Source organism: Petromyzon marinus, unplaced genomic scaffold (genome assembly GCF_048934315.1).
Source record: "Petromyzon marinus isolate PM22_M1 ecotype Great Lakes invasive population unplaced genomic scaffold, UKy_Petmar_22M1.pri1.0 PM_Scaffold_134, whole genome shotgun sequence".
NCBI lineage: Eukaryota > Metazoa > Chordata > Hyperoartia > Petromyzontiformes > Petromyzontidae > Petromyzon > Petromyzon marinus.
In genome coordinates this window covers 182,747-196,783 of record NW_027423096.1, presented here as the reverse complement: position 1 = coordinate 196,783, position 14,037 = coordinate 182,747, and positions in this window count along the sequence as shown.

Sequence of the window (14,037 nt, the reverse complement as noted above, 5' to 3'; positions counted from 1 at the left end):
TGTTGGAGGGCGACTGCCTCCAACTGCCCAGTAGCATCCTTCACGAGCCTCCTCCACAGAGGCCGTTCTTGACACCGCTGGTACCAGTCATCGGCAAGTCCACTCAGCTCCACATCCTCCTGTACCACGTCACTCCATCTCTTCTCTAGGCCGTGCCGAGCCCGTTTAGGCCCCTCGATCCGGCCGAACAAAAGCTGTTTCGGCATACGGTGGCTGGGCAAGCGGGCTACATGACCCAGCCAACGCAGCCTTGCCTGCCGGAGGAGCTCACCGATGGGACCTTGCCCAGATCTTTCAAGGATTTGTGAGCTCCTCACACATTCCAGCTTGGTTAAACCCAGGATGGATCGTAGGCAGGCTAGCTTAAATGTTTCTAACCGGCGAAGATGTTCCATTAGGGGGGTCCACGTTTCGCAAAAGTAGAGAAAGGAGGGAATGACTGGCCGAGAATACCTAAAGCATCGTGCGGAGCGACAGACCAGGTAGCTTCCACACAGCGTTACGCAACCGATGAAAAGATATTGCCGCTCGACTGATTCGGAGTGAGACCTCTGCTGTTAAACTGGAGCCGGTAATAAGCACACTTCCCAGGTATGGGAAACTCTCCACTCTCTCCACAACTGCCCCATCACCAATTGGGAGTTGTAGGGGTGGAGTGTCCGATGGTACAAAATACCCAGGCAGGTGCTTAGTTTTTATGGGTATGATGGTAAGGCCCCACCTCTTGGTCGCAAGCTCCAGTCTCAGCAGCAGCGTCTCCAACTCTTCCTCTGAATGAGCAGCTATTACCAAATCATCAGCATATATAACGTGGTTGAGCAATAGGGAACCATCCCTTGACCGCACCTGGACATCGATCAGCCTCCCATTATACCTGTACCAGATGGAAATTCCTCTGGTACAGCTACTGAAGGCTTCACGAACTACGTGGTCAAAATAGATGTTAAATAATGTGGGAGCCAGAGGACATCCCTGTCGCACCCCAAGGTGTACAGGGAATGGCTCTGACTCCCGGCCACGTAGTTTTACCCGGGCCCGCTCACCATCATGAAGGTCCTTAATGATCGTGAGCAGAGGGTCAGGTACTCCAAAAGCACGATGAACGACCCAGAGCCCAGGCCTACTGATGGTATCATAGGCCTTGACCAGGTCAATAAAGCAGAGATGTAGGTCTTGCTGGAATTCCCTACACCTCTGCTGTAGCAGACGGACAGAAAATATGGCATCTGTGCAGGACCGCTCTTTCCTGAAACCGCATTGGGGCTCCGCAAGCCTCTCCTCAGCGTGCCTAGCAAGGCGATTTTGAATAATCCTTGCCAGGACCTTTCCCGGCACACTGAGGAGTGAGATGCCCCTGTAGTTGTTACAGTCTGTGCGGTCCCCCTTCTAAAAGAGGGGGACCACCAGGGCATCCTTCCAATCCTGCGGAACCCGTCCAGTTGTCCAGACTGTTGTTATGATGTCATGTAGGGCAGTCTGCAAACGCCACCGTCCCACAGCATTTCGCTTGGGAGATCATCTCTGCCCGGTGCCTTTGCTGGTCTCAGACTCTGGATCGCCTTCAATACTTCCTCAACAGATAGCACCTCAGCCAACCACTCACAGGGGGTGACTTCTTGAGGCGCTGCAGCCTCAGCAGGGTCATCCTCACTTTTTCCCACGTTGTTTTCCTGGGTGAGGGATTTCCCCTCCCCCAGGACTTCAAAGAAATGCTCAGAAAATCTGCAAACCTCTTCCTGGGGGTCGGAGATTGGATCACCGTTCTTTCCCTGAATGATGGTAATAGGTGTGGTGCTGCAGGTTACTTTTTTGATGGAATTAAAGAGCGATTTGTGATCGCGGGCAGTGAGGCAGACTCCATCTCCTCAGCAACCCGCGACTACCACCCATCCTTCCAGTGCCTCACGGCTCTCCGAAACTCCGAGCGAAGGCCGCGGTAAGCCTCCTCATTCTCCGACGTGGGATGCTGTAGCCGATGAGAGTGGGCCTGTCACTTTTTCTCAGCCAGCCTGAACACCTCCTCTGTCATCCAGGGTCTCCGGGGAGGTCTGGACCGTGTACCCAAACCAGCCATTGCAGCTGCATGAGCCACAGTCCTAAACCTCGCCCATTTCCCCTCGACATCAGGAGGAGTGGGGGACGATGCCAACCCCAGCCGCAAGTGATGATGAAATTATTGCTTGCAATCTAGTAAGAAGACCATGCCACTAAGGGTTTGAATGGGGTCCTGGGTGTACACCCACCAACGGAGTGGAAGAATGGCAGGCGCATCTTACAGATGACTTGTCGATGGTCAGAGGGCAAATCAGCTCCACCGTAGGTCCTGGTGTCAAGAACATGGGCCTGCATCCGCTATTCTATCACTATGTAGTCCAGCAGATGTTCTTGCTTGGACCCGGCATGCATCCATGATGTGGTGTGGATGCGCCGATGCCGGAACAGCATGTTGGTAATTACAAGCCCATGGGATGCACAAAAATCTAGCAGCCTCCTGCCGTTGTTATTGAGCTGATCTGGCCCATGCCTTCCAATTACTCCAGACCAGGTGCCAGCATCATGACCAAATCGGGCATTGAAGTCACCCAACAAGATGACTCTATTCCAAGGGGTCACTTTAGCTAGCACCTGTGACAGGAGGTCATAGAAGGCCTCTGACTCATCGGCGTTGCCTGCATCCCTCCACGGATGTTCATCTTCGGTGGGGGCATAAGTAACCACGACCACCATTCCTCGCCTCCGGTTGATGGGTAGACGAGTCCAAAGTAGCCTGGGGCTTACAGCTTCCCACACCTCACCGCCATGCTTCCACGCCCCCTTCAATTTTTTGTTCAGAAGAAGAGCCACACCCTGTTGTTTGGCAGTCTGCTGCCCCGAGTAGAGGACTGTCCACCCCTCATGGTGGTAGGAGCCAGAGCTGGTCCATCGGACCTCCTGAATGTCACAGAGGTCCAGGCGGTACCGGTCCCGCTCCCGACAGAGGAGCGGCAGCCTCTCCTCCGAAGTGAGCGTTCGAACATTCCACGTGGCCACACGAAGTGTTTTTTTGATGTTTCTCGAGGAGCCCCGAGGGTAAGGATTCAGAAGTCACACACTGTGAGTGGCTGGCTGAGGTGCCCTCTGTTGAGGAAGTACTGAAGGCGATCCAGAGTCTGAGACCAGGAAAGGCACCGTGCAGAGATGATCTCCCAAGCGAAATGCTGAGGGAGGGTGGCGTTTGTGCACAGACAGCCCTACATGACATCATAACACCAGTCTAAGAAGGGGGACCGTACAGACTGTAACAACTACAGGGGCATCTCACTCCTCAGTGTGCCGGGAAAGGTCCTGGCAAGGATTATTCAGCATCGCCTTGCCAGGCACGCTGAGGAGAGGCTTGCGGAGCCCCAATGCGGTTTCAGGAAAGGGCGGTCCTGCACAGATGCCATATTTTCTGTCCGTCTGCTACAGCAGAGGTGTAGGGAATTCCAACAAGACCTACATCTCTGCTTTATTGACCTGGTCAAGGCCTATGATACCATCAGTAGGCCTGGGCTCTGGGTCGTTCTTCGTGCTTTTGGAGTACCTGACCCTCTGCTCACGATCATTAAGGACCTTCATGATGGTGAGCGGGCCCGGGTAAAACTACGTGGCCGGGAGTCAGAGCCATTCCCTGTACACCTTGGGGTGCGACAGGGATGTCCTCTGGCTCCCACATTATTTAACATCTATTTTGACCACGTAGTTCGTGAAGCCTTCAATAGCTGTACCGGGGGAATCTCCATATGGTACAGATATAATGGGAGGCTAATCGATGCCCGGGTGCGGTCAAGGGATGGCTCCCTATTGCTCAACCACGTTATGTATGCTGATGACTTGGTAATAGCTGCTCAGTCAGAGGAGGAGTTGGAGACGCTGCTACTGAGACTGGAGCGTGCCACTAAGAGGTGGGGCCTTACCATCACCCCCACCAAAACTAAGCACCTGCCTGGGTATTTTGTACCATCGGACACTCCACCCCCACAACTCCCAATCGGTGATGCGGCAGTTGTGGAGAGAGTGGAGAGTTTCCCATACCTGGGCAGTGTGCTTATGACTGGCTCCAGTTTAACAGCAGAGGTCTCACTCCGAATCAGTCGAGCGGCAATATCTTTTCATCGGTTGCGTAACGCTGTGTGGAAGCTACCTGGTCTGTCGCTCCGCACTAAGCTTCAGGTCTTCTCGGCCACGGTCATTCCCTCCCTTCTCTACGCTTGCGAAACGTGGACCCCCCTAATGGAACATCTTCGCCGGTTAGAAACATTTAGGCTGGCCTGCCTACGATCCATCCTGGGTTTAACCAGACTGGATTGTGTGAGGAGCTCACAAATCCTTGAAAGATCTGGGCAGGGTCCCATCGGTGAGCTCCTCCGGCAGGCAAGGCTGCGATGGCTGGGTCATGTAGCCCGCATGCCCAGCCACCGCATGCCGAAACAGCTTTTGTTTGGCCGGATTGAGGGGGCTAAGCGGGCGCGGCACGGGCTAGAGAAGAGATGGAGTGATGTGGTACAGGAGGACGTGGAGCTGAGTGGACTTGCCGATGACTGGTACCAGCGGTGTCAAGATCGGCCTCTGTGGAGGAGGCTCGTGAAGGATGCTACTGGGCAGTTGGAGGCAGTCGCCCTCCAACAACAACGGAGGGCGGAGGAGCGACGCTCACAACAGCGAGCGGAGCGCCGGGTGGCTAAAGCACAGCAGGTTGGCACAGTAGGGGGCACAGGTGGTGCATCAGCCAGCCATCTCAGTCAGTCGACCCGTGGCACCTGGGTCTGCCCCGTGACCTCCTGCCAGCGGGTGTTCGACACTTCACGTGGCCTCAGGGTGCACATAGCCTGGCACAAGCGTCGTGGTGACGTCACCGCCACTTAGTGGCGAATGGCGGTTGTTGTTGTTGTATGTGTGTGTATGTGTGTGTATGTAGATATGTATATGTGTGTATGTGTGTATATGTATGTATGTGTGTATGTGTGTCTATGTATGTATATATGTGTATGTGTGTGTATGTATATGTGTGTATGTGTGTGTATGTGTGTGTATGTGTGTGTATGTATATATGTATGTGTATGTATGTATGTGTATATGTGTGTATGTGTGTGTATGTGTGTGTATGTGTGTATATGTATATATGTATGTGTGTATGTATATATGTGTATGTGTGTGTATATATGTGTATGTGTGTATGTATATGTATATGTGTGTATGTGTGTATGTATGTGTGTATGTATATGTGTGTATGTGTGTGTGTATGTATGTGTGTATGTATATGTGTGTATGTGTGTGTATGTGTGTATATGTGTGTATGTGTGTGTATGTATATGTGTGTATATATGTGTGTGTATGTGTGTGTATGTATGTATATGTGTGTGTATGTGTGTGTGTATGTATATGTGTATGTATATATGTATATGTGTGTATATATGTGTATATATATGTGTGTATATCAGTATGCATCGATCCTCCCTCTCCCTCTCTGCACGTTGAGAGGCGGACAGGACACGTGGACCGGATTTCCTAAACCCTGCGACCTTCACAGCCACAAAGACCACCACCACCAGCAACAACAACCAGCAACAACCAGCAACAACAACCAGCAACAACAACCAGCTCTCCTACCACGCGTGTAGCGGAACGCTCACACGGGGGAGGGAGGGGGGGGGAGAGATGAAGGTAGTGGCTAAGGTACCCCGTGTAGCTCTCACACACACACACACGGGGTAAAGATACACACTCACACACACATAGAGAAACACATACAGACAGATAGATACACACACATACACACACACATACACACAGACACATACACACACACATACACACACACATACACACACACATACACATGGAGAAACACATACACACACATACACACACACATACACACACATACACACTCACACACACATGGAGAAACACATACACACACATACACACACACATACACACACATACACACACACATACACACACACATACACACACACATACACACACACATACACACACACATACACACACATACACACACGCACATACACACACGCACATACACACACGCACACACACATACACACAACAACCGCCATTCGCCACTAAGTGGCGGTGACGTCACCACGACGCTTGTGCCAGGCTATGTGCACCCTGAGGCCACGTGAAGTGTCGAACGCCCGCTGGCAGGTCACGGGGCAGACCCAGGTGCCACGGGTCGACTGACTGAGATGACTGGCTGATGCACCACCTGTGCCCCCTACTGTGCCAACCTGCTGTGCTTTAGCCACCCGGCGCTCCGCTCGTTGTTGTGAGCGTCGCTCCTCCGCCCTCCGTTGTTGTTGGAGGGTGACTGCCTCCAACTGCCCAGTAGTGTCCTTCACGAGCTTCCTTCACAGAGGCCGATCTTGACACCGCTGGTACCAGTCATCGGCAAGTCCACTCAGCTCCACGTCCTCCTGTACCACATCACTCCATCTCTTCTCTAGCCCGTGCCGCGCCCGCTTAGCCCCCTCAATCCGGCCGAGCAAAAGCTGTTTCGGCATGCGGTGGCTGGAAATGCGGGCTACATGACCCAGCCATCGCAGCCTTGCCCGCCGGAGGAGCTCACCGATGGGACCTTGCCCAGATCTTTCAAGGATTTGTGAGCTCCTCACACAATCCAGTCTGGTTAAACCCAGGATGGATCGTAGGCAGGCCAGCCTAAATGTTTCCAACCGGCGAAGATGTTCCATTAGGGGGGTCCACGTTTCGCAAGCGTAGAGAAGGGAGGGAATGACCGTGGCCGGGAAGACCTGAAGCTTAGTGCGGAGCGACAGACCAGGTAGCTTCCACACAGCGTTACGCAACCGATGAAAGGATATTGCCGCTCGACTGATTCGGAGTGAGACCTCTGCTGTTAAACTGGAGCCAGTCATAAGCACACTGCCCAGGTATGGGAAACTCTCCACTCTCTCCACAACTGCCCCATCACCGATTGGGAGTTGTGGGGGTGGAGTGTCCGATGGTACAAAATACCCAGGCAGGTGCTTAGTTTAGGTGGGGCTGATGGTAAGGCCCCACGTCTTAGTGGCACGCTCCAGTCTCAGCAGCAGCGTCTCCAACTCCTCCTCTGACTGAGCAGCTATTACCAAATCATCAGCATACATAACGTGGTTGAGCAATAGGGAGCCATCCCTTGACCGCACCCGGGCATCGATCAGCCTCCCATTATATCTGTACCATATGGAGATCCCCCGGTACAGCTATTGAAGGCTTCACGAACTGCGTGGTCAAAATAGATGTTAAATAATGTGGGAGCCAGAGGACATCCCTGTCGCACCCCAAGGTGTACAGGGAATGGCTCTGACTCCCGGCCACGTAGTTTTACCCGGGCCCGCTCACCATCATGAAGGTCCTTAATGATCGTGAGCAGAGGGTCAGGTACTCCAAAAGCACGAAGAACGACCCAGAGCCCACGCCTACTGATGGTATCATAGGCCTTGACCAGGTCAATAAAGCAGAGATGTAGGTCTTGTTGGAATTCCCTACACCTCTGCTGTAGCAGACGGACAGAAAATATGGCATCTGTGCAGGACCGCCCTTTCCTGAAACCGCATTGAGGCTCCGCAAGCCTCTCCTCAGCGTGCCTGGCAAGGCGATGCTGAATAATCCTTGCCAGGACCTTTCCCGGCACACTGAGGAGTGAGATGCCCCTGTAGTTGTTACAGTCTGTGCGGTCCCCCTTCTTAAATCCTGCGGAACCCGTCCTGGTCCAGACCGTTGTTATGATGTCATATAGGGCAGTCTGTGCACAAACGCCACCCTCCCTCAGCATTTCGCTTGGGAGATCATCTCTGCTCGCTGCCTTTCCTGGTCTCAGACTCCGGATCGCCTTCAGTACTTCCTGAACAGATGGCACCTCAGCCAGCCACTCACAGGGGGTGACTTCTTCCAATATTTGAGGCACCGCAGCCTCAGCAGGGTCATCCTCACTTTGTGCCACGATGTTTTCCTGGCTGAGGGATTTTCCCTCCCCCAGGACCTCACAGAAATGCTCAGCAAATCTGCAAACCTGTTCCTGGGGGTCGATGATTGGATCACCGTTTTTTCCCCTAATGATGGTAATAGGTGTGGCGCTGCAGTTTACTTTTTTGATGGCGTTAAATAGAGATTTGTAATCACGGGCCACTGAGGCAGACTCCATCTCCTCAGCAACCCGCGACCACCACCCATCCTTGCAGCGCCTCATGGCTCTCCGAACCTCCGAGCGACGGCTGCGGTAAGCCTCCTCATTCTCTGACGTGGGATTCTGTAGCCGATGAGAGTGGGCCTGTCGCTTTTTCTCAACCATCCTCAACACGTCCTCTGTCAGCCAAGGTCTCTGGGGAGGTCTGGACCGCGTACCCAAAGCAGCCATTGCAGCTGCATGAGTCACAGTCCTAAACCTCGCCCATTTACCCTCAACATCGCTTGCAACTTTCATCAGCTAACTGAGACCCGGCCACCTTAGGTTGGAATGGGGTCCTGGCTGTACACCCACCACCGGAGTGGAAGAATGGCAGGCACATCTTACAGATGACTAGTCGATGGTCAGAGGGCAGATCAGCTCCACGGTAGGTCCTGGTGTCAAGGACATGGGCTCGCATCCGCTGGTCCGTCACTATGTACTCCAGCAGATGTTTTTGCTTGGACCCGGCATGCATCCATGATGTTTTGTGGATGCGCCGATGCCAGAACAGCGTGTTGGTAATTACAAGCCCATGGACTGCACAAAAATCTAGCAGCCTCTTACCGTTGTTATTGAGCTGATCTGGCCCATGCCCTCCAATCACTCCAGACCAGGTGCCAGTATCATGACCAACTCGGGCATTGAAGTCACCCAACATGATGACTCTATCCCGAGGGGCCACTTTAGCCAGCACCTGTGACAGGAGGTCATAGAAGGCATCTGACTCATCGCCCTTGCCTGCATCCCTCCACGGATGTTCGTCTTCGGTGGGGGCATAAGTAACCATGACCACCACTCCTCGCCTCCGGTTGATGGGAAGGCGAGCCCAAAGGAGCCTGGGGCTCACAGCTTCCCACACCTCACCGCCACGCTCCCATGCCCCCTTCATTCTTTTGTTCAAAAGAAGAGCCACACCCTGTTGTTTGGCAGTCTGCTGCCCCGAGTAGAGGACTGTCCACCCCTCATGGTGGCAGGAGCCAGAGCCGGTCCACCGGACCTCCTGAATGCCGCATAGATCCAGGCGGTACCGGTCCAGCTCCCGACAGAGGAGTGGCAGCCTCTCCTCCGCAGTGAGCGTTCGAACATCCCACGTGGCCACCCGTAGTGGCTTTTCGTTGTTTCTGGAGGAGCCCCGAGGGTGGATATTCAATCTCCTGGCTCCGCCAATTGGGGTTTGGCCAGGAGACGTCATAGACGCCTGGCCCCCCGGGGCCTCCGGCACATGCTTATTAGTTACATATTTCAGTTTAACTCGTGGTTTAGTGGTAATTAATTGAAGGTGGAGGGGTTACCAGCCCCTCGCACCCGACCAGAGCCCCCGTTTAGCCCCTGTGGTGGACACATATGCCATGAAGGGAGGAGCCAATTAAAATTGGATCTCTCCCCACAGCACTGTCCACGACAGAGTTGCCCGTCCGGCACCGTGAGGAGGTAGGGGGTTGTTTTGCCGGACACACACATACACACACACATACACACACACATAGATACAGATCCCCCATGTAGCCTGTAACAGACTGTAGGGGCAAGTGCTGTTAGTGAGCACCTATGAAGGCCGGAACGGTACACGAGGGGGTGGGTGACCAGCACCACGCCCGACCGCCTTTGTCTCCCTAGTGGCGATGTTCACTGCACACCGCACCAGGTACTCATTTGAGGCTGAGTCGACCTAGGGGAGGCCCGGGACCGGTTCAGATAATCGTCACTGGTGGTGTTGGCTGTGAGCGGGAATCGAACCCGGGTCGCCAGGTTCATAGCGCAGCGTAGCGCTAACCGCTACACCACCGCTCCCCAGACATACACACAGCACACATACAGACATACATACATAACACACACACATACATACAGACATACACAAATACATACAGACACACATACATACATACACACATACAGACATACATACATAACACACACACATACAGACATACACACATACATACAGACACACATACATACATACACACATACATATATACAGACATACAGACACACATACATACAGACACACATACATATAAACAGACGTACATACAGACACACATACAGACACACACACGTACATACAGACACACATAGTCACACACACACAGGGACACACACACAGTCACACACACAGACACAGACACGCAGTGCGCTATCCACTGCACCACCGCTCCCCACACTCACACACAGTGCGCTAACCACTGCACCACCGCTCCCCACACACACACAGTGCGCTAACCACTGCACCACCGCTCCCCACACACACACAGTGAGCTAACCACTGCACCACCGCTCCCTACACGCACACAGTGCGCTAACCACTGCACCACCGCTCCCCCCACACACACACACAGTGCGCTAACCGCTGCACCACCGCTCCCCCCCCCACACACACTCACACCCAAAGCGCCCATCCCTCACTCCCTCCCCTCTCTCCTCCCCATCTAACAATAGGATCGATCCACAGTCCCGCTCAACCCCATCCCCACTCACCCACCCACCCTCCTACCCACCTACCCACCCACCTACCCACCCACCCATCATCACACCCCGTGTGTGTGTGGGGGGGAGGGTGGATAAACTCGTCTCCCCGCGAGTCCAGCCGTCCTCATGGATCTCATCCTGGCGCTTGTCATTGCCCACGCTTCGGCTCTAGAAGGTAGCGGCAGACGCGGCTGTTCGTGTCGGTGTCTGTGTGTGTCTGTGTGTGTGTCTGTGTGTGTCGGTGTGTGTGTGTCTGTGTGTCGGTGTCTGTGTGTGTGTGTCTCTGTGTCGGTGTGTGTGTGCCTGTGTGTGTCGGTGTGTCGGTGTCGGTGTGTCTGTGTGTGCCTGTGTGTCGGTGTGTCTGTGTGTCTGTGTGTGTGTATGTGTGTGTGTCGGTGTGTGTCTGTGTGTCGGTGTCTGTGTGTCGGTGTCGGTGTGTGTGTGTGTCGGTGTCTGTGGGTGTCGGTGTCTGTGTGTCGGTGGGTGTGTGTCGGTGTCTGTGTGTCGGTGTGTCGGTGTCTGTGTGTGTCGGTGTGTGTGTGTGTCAATGTGTGTCTCTGTGTGTCTCTGTGTGTATGTGTGTGTCGGGGTCTGTGTGTGTCTGTGTGTCGGTGTCTGTGTGTCGGTGTCTGTGTGTGTCTGTGTGTGTGTGTCTGTGTGTCGGTGTCTGTGTGTCTGTGTGTCGGTGTGTGTGTGTGTCTGTGTGTCTGTGTGTCGGTGTGTGTGTGTGTCTGTGTGTCTGTGTCTGTGTGCTGTGTGTCGGTGTCTGTGTGTGTCGGTGTCTGTGTGTGTCGGTGTGTCTGTGTGTGTGTGTCTCTGTGTGTCTCTGTGTGTATGTGTGTGTGTGTGTCGGTGTCTGTGTGTGTCGGTGTCTCTGTGTGTATGTGTGTGTGTCGGTGTGTGTCTCTGTGTGTGTCTGTGTGTGTGTGTCTGTGTCTGTGTGTGTCGGTGTCTCGGTGTCTGTGTGTGTCTGTGTGTCGGTGTCTGTGTGTGTCTATTGTGTGTGTGTCTGTGTGTCGGTGTCTGTGTGTGTGTGTCTGTGTGTGTCGGTGTGTCGGTGTCTGTGTGTGTCGGTGTCGGTGTGTGTGTCTCTGTGTGTCTCTGTGTGTATGTGTGTGTGTCGGTGTCTGTGTGTCTGTGTGTCGGTATGTGTGTTCGTGTCTGTGTGTCTGTGTCGGTGTCTGTGTGTCTATTGTGTGTGTGTCTGTGTCTCTGTGTGTGTCTGTGTCTCTGTGTGTGTCTGTGTGTGTGTGTGTCTGTGTCTCTGTGTGTGTCTGTGTGTGTGTGTGTCTGTGTGTGTGTGTCTGTGTGTGTCTGTGTGTCAGTGTGTGTCTGTGTGTGTCTATTGTGTGTGTGTCTGTGTCTCTGTGTGTGTCTGTGTGTGTGTGTCTGTGTGTGTCTGTGTGTGTCTGTGTGTCTGTGTGTGTGTGTCTGTGTGTGTCGGTGTCTGTGTGTGTCTATTGTGTGTGTGTCTATTGTGTGTGTGTCTGTGTGTCTATTGTGTGTCTGTGTGTATATTGTGTGTGTCTGTGTGTATATTGTGTGTGTCTGTGTGTATATTGTGTGTGTGTGTCTATTGTGCGTGTGTCTATTGTGTGTGTCTGTGTGTCTATTGTGTCTGTGTGTATATTGTGTGTGTGTGTGTCTATTGTGTGTGTCTATTGTGTGTGTCTGTGTGTGTGTCTATTGTGTGTGTGTCTGTGTGTCTCTGTGTGTGTCTGTGTGTTTGTGTGTGAATGGGGAGCGGTGGTGTAGCGGTTAGCGCTACGCTGCGCTATGAACCTGGCGACCCGGGTTCGATTCCCGCTCACGGCCAACACCACCACGTGACGATTGTCTGAACCGGTCCCGGGCCTCCCCTAGGTCGACTCAAGGTGCTCGCTAACAGCACTTGCCCCTACAGTCTGTTAAGGCTATACGGGGGATCTTTATCTTTGTCTATTGTGTGTGTCAGTGTGTGTGTGGCAGTGTGTGTGTGTCTATTGTTCATTGTGTGTGTGTGTCTGTGTGTGTGTCTATTGTTCATTCTGTCTGTGTGTCTGTGCGTGGTGTGTCTGTGTGTGGTGTGTCTGTGTGTGTGTGTGCCAGTGTGTCTATTGTTCATTGTGTGTGTGTCTGTGTGTGGTGTGTCTGTGTGTGTGTCTGTGTGTGGTGTGTGTCTGTGTGTGTGTGGCAGTGTGTGTGTCTATTGTTCATTGTGTGTGTGTGTCGGTGTGTGTGTGTCTTACGTGTGTCTATTGTGTGTGTCAGTGTGTGTGTGGCAGTGTGTGTGTCTATTGTTCATTGTGTGTGTGTGTCTGTATGTGTGTCTATTGTTCATTGTGTGTGTGTGTCTGTGTCGGGGTGTGTGTTTCGGTTTGTGTCTGTGTGTGTCTATTGTGTGCCTGTGTGTCTGTGTGTGTGTCTATTGTTCATTCTGCGTGTGTGTCTGTGTGTGTGTCTGTGTGTGTGTCAATCGTTCATCGTGTGTGTGTCTGTATGTGTGTCTATTGTTCATTGTGTGTGTGTCTGTGTTGGTGTGTGTGTTTCGGTTTGTGTCTGTGTGTGTCTGTGTGTGTGTCTGTGTGTGTGTCTGTGTGTGTGTTAATTATTCATCGTGTGTGTGTCTGTGTGTGTGTCAATTGTTCATTCTGCGTGTGTGTCTGTGTGTGTGTCTGTGTGTGTGTCAAATGTTCATCGTGTGTGTGTCTGTGTGTGTGTGTCTGTGTGTGTGTCAATTGTTCATTGTGTCTGTGTGTGCGTGTGTGTGTCGGTGTGTCTATGTGTGTGGTGTATCTGTGTGTCTGTATGTGTGTGTCTGTGTATGTGTCTATTGTGTGTGTGGTGTGTCTGTCTGTGTGTGTCTATTGTGTGTGTAGTGTGTCTGTGTGTGTCTGTGTGTGTGTCTATTGTGTGTGTGGTGTGTCTGTGTGTGTCTGTGTGTGTGTGTCTATTGTGTGTGTGGTGTGTCTGTCTGTGTGTGTCTGTGTGTGTGTCTATTGTGTGTGGTGTGTCTGTCTGTGTGTGTCTATTGTGTGTGTCTATTGTGTGTGTGGTGTGTCTGTCTGTGTGTGTCTGTGTGTGTGTCTATTGTGTGTGTGGTGTGTCTGTGTGTGTCTGTCTGTGTGTGTCTATTGTGTGTGTGGTGTGTCTGTCTGTGTGTGTCTGTGTGTGTGTCTATTGTGTGTGTGGTGTGTCTGTGTGTGTCTATTGTGTGTGTGTCTATTGTGTGTGTGGTGTGTCTGTCTGTGTGTGTCTATTGTGTGTGTGTCTATTGTGTGTGTGGTGTGTCTGTCTGTGTGTGTCTATTGTGTGTGTGTCTATTGTGTGTGTGGTGTGTCTGTCTGGGTGTGTCTGTGTGTGTCTATTGTGTG